This window comes from Pteropus medius, unplaced genomic scaffold, assembly GCF_902729225.1.
Source record: "Pteropus medius unplaced genomic scaffold, Ma_sr-lr_union100, whole genome shotgun sequence".
In the NCBI taxonomy this organism is placed as follows: domain Eukaryota; kingdom Metazoa; phylum Chordata; class Mammalia; order Chiroptera; family Pteropodidae; genus Pteropus; species Pteropus medius.
In genome coordinates this window covers 16,081,235-16,088,484 of record NW_024344378.1, presented here as the reverse complement: position 1 = coordinate 16,088,484, position 7,250 = coordinate 16,081,235, and the positions used below count along the sequence as shown (strand labels likewise).

The window sequence follows — 7,250 nt, the reverse complement described above, 5'->3', positions numbered from 1 at the left end:
GAAGAAAGGATGTTGAAGTACAGTGCTGTCTGTTCCCATTAACTCCCTTCATACACATTTTGATCTTTACCCTTTATTTCACCATGAGGCTTATCAACACAGACAAGTGATTTGCCTGTTTCTGCTTCTTGTCATCTTAGTAGAAAATGTTTGTGGCAATTAGGACATTTAGACACTGATCTCCCATTCCCTGTGAATTATATATTAATTAGTGCCAGACTAGATGCAGATTGTTCAAAATACCCAGATGAATTCCACAGATACCAAAGCTAATCAACACCTTATTTTATTTTCAATCTATTAAACAATGAGGTTAACCATATTCTACCAAAAATTACTAGACTGAGAAATGTACCAATTTAATGTAGCTATGTGTCATCCTGTGCTCTAAAGAAAGGCATTCTTGCTTATTCTTTATTTCCAAAAATATTTATGGCTCAATCAAACTAGAAATAGAAACACTCCCTTTTTCCTTTTTATATTAGATATAATCCATGCCATTATCTTTCAGTGCTCTGGGTATTTTATTAGAGGACTTCTCTCCTCTTTTGTTGATGAATAGACAGACCAAGTGCTCTAGATTCTAGATGCAGATAAAAGTGCTTTTACTTGGAAGCAACAGGATGGAATTGGCATGCATTAGATTAGAAAGGTGTCATAAAATGCAGATTTAGAGAAAAACTTTTCACTACACCTGTCAAAACAGTATGGCAATCTGGGATAGCCACTTCACACATTTTTACATTTGGGGTGACAGCTGATTTTAAGTACAGATGGTAATACTTTGTGTATAAAGTCATCAGCCACCGCAGCTAGAAGGGAGGCATCTGACATTTTTACCACTACCATCTAACACTGACTTCTCCATAGGCTGCAGAGGAGAATTCAGACTTTCTTCATGTGTCCCAATAGCTCTCATGCCAGATAACGGGAAGGAAGTTCAGCAGCTGAAGTTGTCTCCATTTAAAGTTGATGTCATTACAAGAATTACTAGTAGTGGAAGATCAGGGGGAGCCAACAGAATTATTACAAGCATAAGGTGACAAGAGTTATCTTTTTTGTCCTACTCACCTAATTCCCTAGACCAACATTTGTCAAAACTGTTTTATGAAATAATAGTTCTTAAAGATAGTCGATTTAAAAAAACAAAACAAAACAAAACAGGTTCACTGAATATGTAGGTTTGGGAAACACTCAAAATGTATATAGCTCCCTTGTAAATTCACATGGTACACTAGCATATAAAAGGTGTGAATTCCAAACTTTTGATAGCATTATTAAATATATTGGAATATAAAACTGAAAAAAAAAAGCCTATAGAATTATTTTCTACCCAAGACACTTGAAGAGAATATTATAAATTATTTCTTTATACAAAACTCAGGTCATCCATGCAAGGATATTTGATCTTTCCTTTCTTTTAATTATATAAAGAGACATCTTGTTTTTAGATAAGCTCAATGAGGACAGAGATTTTTGTGTTTTATTTCTCTCTCGCTATTTATTTTATCTTCAATGCCTAGTAGAGTTTCCACATAGTAGGCACATCACAGATATTTACTGAATAAATTATAAGGTCTCCTATTGCCACTGGTTCCTTATCTATTCTTGTTCCTTTTATCTTCTCTTTTAACATCTACAGCTCTCTTGGTCGGTGCCAATTTGCCTGGCTCTTTCATTTTGCCTGAGTTTGATTTTGGGGTAAATTTTGATTTTGATTTTGTTGTAAATCACATAATTAAATCCTGAGATTCCTTCTTGTCATGACTATTCTGAGTCTCTCTTACCTGTTCTATTGTGACCTCTGAAACCTTTTTGATCTATCTGCGTTCTGCCTGTTGTTTTCTAGTTCTGACTTCTGTCCTGATAACTCCAATTAGTTGTGAATACACATAATGTGAGAGTCCGGAACAAGAATAAAACTTATCCAAAGAAGAGAGGCTAAATTGACTCGGAGACACATCTAGGAATGCTGCGAATCAGAAGTTCTCTGAACAGTTTGTAGTCTGGAAGCACCAATAGGGGCATATCAACCAGTGGCTCGAGCATGAGAAGTAAACCAGGGCCAATGTTCACGATAAGGAAGCTGGACATAGGATCAGACTAAGAACAGAGAATCAGCATATCCAGAGGAAAATAATTGATTTGAATTCAAACAAAAAGTCCCTTTTATCTACCATATGCAAAATTGCCTGGAGAACCTACATGAGAAACAGAGGCACTGATATTGCAATAACTTATGGTTTAAGTTTGAAAGTATCTTGAATGCCTGCTCCCTTCACGAACAGGAAACATCTCTCAGCAATTTGTTGGCCTTGATGTATTACTATGGCACCTTAAATCTGGCAGTTATGCCTTTTTGTTCTTTTAATTTCTCTATTTTCTTTTCACAATAAGAAAATCCATGTACCAGAATCCAGAGAGGCAATTTTCCGCTCCCACCATGGCACAGAGACTCAGTGTGAGGGACCACCAGCTCTCACAAACAATAGTGTGAGGGAGAACACTGGATGGCCCCTACGGGCAGGATGTCAGAATGTGCAGCCAGGGTGGAACAGAGCCTCGAAAGCTTTTCTGCTCTTCTATAATTCAGGCAAACTAGATGGTGAAATATAATTAAGGTTCAGGCTCATTTCTGTTCCCTTACAGAATCAAACTACAATGAGAGACACAGAAACAAGAATAGAAAGGATGATTGCTACCCTGAGGTGCCGTGAATATAATGAATTAATTTCCCCACAGCATTCTTATGACTAAACATGCTGCGCTGAACGTGGTGAGTCTGTGAACAACTGCCAGTCATTCCATGGCAGCCCTGGTTCTTTCATTATGTTTAAAATAGAGTAACTCCCATGTGCATAAAAACATATGGACAAGGATGTTTATTGCTTCTTTGGTTTTAGTAGCAAAGGATCACAAACCACCTAAAAGTATATCAATAGGAAATGGGTAAATAAACAAAGGGGCATAAATGAAATACTCTGCAATATTAAAAAATAATTGAATAAATCTGTGATATATTGTTATTGGGATCAAAAAGGAAGGTATAGAACAGTCTGCAAAATGTGCAAGTTTTGTATTTTTAGCACATATGTACATATGTATGTATGTATGTATTGTATATGTGTGTGTGTGTGTGTGTGTGTGTGTGTGTTACAAATGAAACATGTTTTTGTATGCATTGTACATCTCTTGGCAGGTACAAAAGAAACTGACAATAGTAGTAACCTCTGAGAGACAGGAAAATTTTACTGTATAACCTTTTGTACCACTAGCAGTTTCTACCACATGCTTGCAATAAGAAAAACAACCCACTCTATTCAGGTACCAACACATATATTCTGTCTTAAAACAAAAAGGAAGAGAAGAAAGGAGGTAGAGACCACATATCACACTTTTATTTTAGAATGTGTAATGTGTACTATCATTACAATTAATCCATTTTATAATCTACATAGTAGGAGTCTAGGCCAGCAGAGGACTCATGAAAACTGAATGAAACATCAGAGTGCATCTGTTTATGTTCATTTTTTTTCTTAGGAAAGGGTTCAGAGCTTTCATCACATTCTCAAAGGAATCTAAGAGCTGAAACAAAAAAAGTTCAGAAATACTGTTCAGCTTAGACACTTTATGGAAGGCTTTTGTCAATTTTTGTCAATTCTTTTGATTACATATGATGTTATTAGATAAAATAGCCATGTGACATGTTTCCTTGGCAGTGTGATAAATATTCATGTTTTTTTAGTGAATACTATGGTTCGTAATCTAATCCCATAGTTCTGTGATATGAATTTGTTACAACGATACCTTACTCTGTGCTTTTTAAATGAGAAAACACAGACCCCTATGGTACTTGCCAGATGGCTAGAGATTCCTTAAGGCCACAAAAACAATTACAACACACCTTTTGGCACATCCATTCTACTCAGGAATTGTAAAATTTTATATTATAGTAGAACCAAGTTAGATTGATTATGCGATATTTAAACTTATGTTTGAAATAACATTTGAAATTAAAAACATTTTATATTCCAGAGAGGAACAAAGTTTGGGGCTGTAGTCTCGATACTTCCAGAAGTTGCATTTTTCCCTACAGTAGCTTGATGGAAGCATTTGAAAATATCTGTCTTACATTTATTAATGCTTTCCAGTTTATAATTTATAGTCCTTTAACCTTCCTTTTATCATTTAACCCTTGAGTAGACCCAGGTACAAACATACAAAATTCTTGACCTCTTGACACTAATATTCTAGTCTAAACCCCTCATTTTCTTAAAACAGCCATGCAAAGTATATTAGAGTAAGTCTTTAGTTAAATAGCTTACCTCACCTGAACAGTAATTGAAAATAATCAAAAGACAAAACCTAGTCAATTTTCACTGGGTTTTAGCATAATAAAGCCTATGGCCTGCTATTCCTCATATTTACTGGAATTTATCACTTCTTAACTTGTGTTCCTTTGGCTGCCCATTTCTCTGCCCTCTTAAAACAAAGCATATGTGATATTAAGAAGGAGTACAAGGTTTACAGTCTGACATGTGATACGCTTGGAAGTTGCCACTCCATTCTAATAACAAGTAAAAAGCTGAACAGACAAAAGAACCAGCGACTCAGATCTATCAGAGAAATGAGGTCCCAGGGCAAACCGCTGCCACCATAATCCAGGAGGCAGACACATGGATACAGAGAATCATGACTTAACCGCAGCAGAAGTCCACGGGGGGGAAATCTTTGTGGGAACCAGTACTGAGGCAGGAAAACCTGAACTGTCACTGACAAAGTGCTGGAGGCTCATTGTGGACAACTCTGAGAGTTAAAACATCCAGAGAAACCAGTCATAGGGGGGCCCACACGCTACTGTGAGCTTTACTTCTAGAAGTTTTACCAGGTCCTCACAGTGACTATTAGACAAAGATCTCCTCATGCTCTCACAAGGGGAGGGAACGGAAACCATTTTGTAATTCGCCAGAGCACTCTGTGCTTCTAACAAGGCCTATCTTGAGAAAAAACTACATTAGCAGATACTAACCTGCTGGAGTTTTATCATTTAGCCTCACTTTCCTGAGGAGGAGGATGGTCAGGGAATACAGGCATATCTTATTTTATTACACTGAGCTTTATTGTGTTTTGCAGGTAGAAATACTGCATTTTTGTACAAATTGAAGGTTTGCGGCACCCCTGTGCTGTGTGTCTTATCAGTGCCATTTTTCAAACATCATTGTCTCACTTCATGTCTCTTTGTCATATTTTGGTAATTCTTGAAATATTTCAAAGATTTTCATTATTATTATATTTGTTATGGTGATCTGTGACCAATGATCTTTGATGTTATTATTGTAATTGTTTTGGTGGCTCCACAAACCGCACCCATATAAGACTATGAATTTAATTGACAAATGTGTCTATGGCCATGCCACCCTGAATGTGCCCAATCCCATCTGATCTCAGAAGCTAAACAGGGTCGGGCCTGGTTAGTACTTGGATGGGAGACCACCTAGGAATACCAGGTGCAGTAGGCGTTTAAAAAACAAAAATTAATTGACAAATGCTGTATTTGTTCCGACTGCTTGACCAACCAGCCATACCCCAAACTCTCTCCCTCTGTTCAGGCTTTCCTTTTCTCTGAGACAACAAGATTAAAATTAGGCCAATTAATAACTATACGATGATCTCTAAGTGGCCAAATGAAAGAAAGAGCTGCATGTCTTTCACTTTAAATCAAAAGCAAAAAATGAATATGTTTTGTAACAAAATCTAAAGCCAACATAGGCCAAAAGCTACGCCCCTTGTGACAGTTAACGAAGTTGTAAAAGCAAAGGAAAAGTTCTTGAAGGAAATTGAAAGTGCTACTCCAGTAGATACACAAACGATAAGAAAGAAAAACAGCTTTATTGCTGCTGTAAAAATGTTTTAGTGGTTTGGCTAGAAGATCAAACCAAACACATTCCCTTAAGCCAAAGCCAAATATAAAGGAAGGCCCTAACTCTCTTCAATTCCATGAAGGCTGGGAGAGGTGAGGAAGCTGTGGAAGAAAAATTTGAAGCTAGCACAGGTTGGTTCAAGAAATTTAAGAAAAGAAGCCATCTTTATAACATAAAAATGCAAGGGGAAGCAGCAAGTGCTGATGTAGAAGTTTAGCAAGTTATCCGGAAGATCTAGCTAAGATAATTAATGAAGGTAGCTACACTAAACAACACATTTGCAATGTAGATGAAACAGTCTTATATTGGAAGAAGATGCCATCTAGGACTTTCATAGCTAGAGAGAAGAAGTCAATGCCTGTTTTCAAAGCTTAAAGAATAAGATGACTCTCTTATTAGGGGCTGATGCAGCTGGTTACTTTAAGTTGAAGTGAATGCTCATTTACCATTTCAAAAATCCTAGGGCCCTTAAGAGTTACACTAAATCTACTCTGTTTGTATCCTAAACATGGAGCAACAAAGTCTAGATGACAGCACATCTGTTTACAAAGGGTTTTACTGACTATTTTAAGCCCGGCACTGTTGAGAACTACTTCTCAGAAAAAAAAAAAAAATTAATATTACTGCTCATTGACAATACATCTAGTCACCCAAGAGCTCTAATGGAGATGGACAATGAGAATAATGTTGTTTTCATGCCTGCTACCACAACATCCTTTTTGTAGCCCATAGATCAAGGAATAATTTTGACTTTCAATAAATATATTTTATAAAACTATAGCTGTCATAATTAGAGATTCCTTTGATGGATCTGTGCAAAATAAATTGAAAACCTGCTGGAAAAGATTCATCATTCTAGATGCCATTAAGAACAATTGTGATTCATGGAAAGAGGCCAAAATATCAACATTAACAGGAGCTTGGAAGACATCAATTCCAACCTTCATGGATGACTTTGAGGGGTTCAAGACATAAGTGGAGGAAGTAACTAAAGATGTGGTAGAAATAGCATAAAAACTAGAGTTACAAGTGGAACTCGAAGATGTGATTGAATTGTAATCTCATAATAAAACTTAAATAGATGCAGAGTTGCTTCTTACAAATGAGCAAAAATGATGTCTTGAAATGGACTTCAATTTTGAAAGTTCTCCAGTGGGTGAAATACAATCAAATGGCATTGCATTGCTACAGAGAAATCATTCATGAAAGGAAGAGTCAATTGATGTGACCAGCTTCAATGCTGTCTTATTTTAAGAAATTGCCACAGTCACCCCAATTTTTGCATGGGTAAAAATTATAAGAGCATCAGAGAATAAATAAGTGAAGGTG

General features: G+C 36.5%; 1 pseudogene; it reads left to right on the top strand.

The window, feature by feature from the left end:
- The first annotated feature begins 5,400 nt into the window (after window positions 1–5,400).
- LOC120609800 (uncharacterized) lies at window positions 5,401–5,519 on the top strand (annotated as a pseudogene).
- Window positions 5,520–7,250: the final 1,731 nt, after the last annotated feature.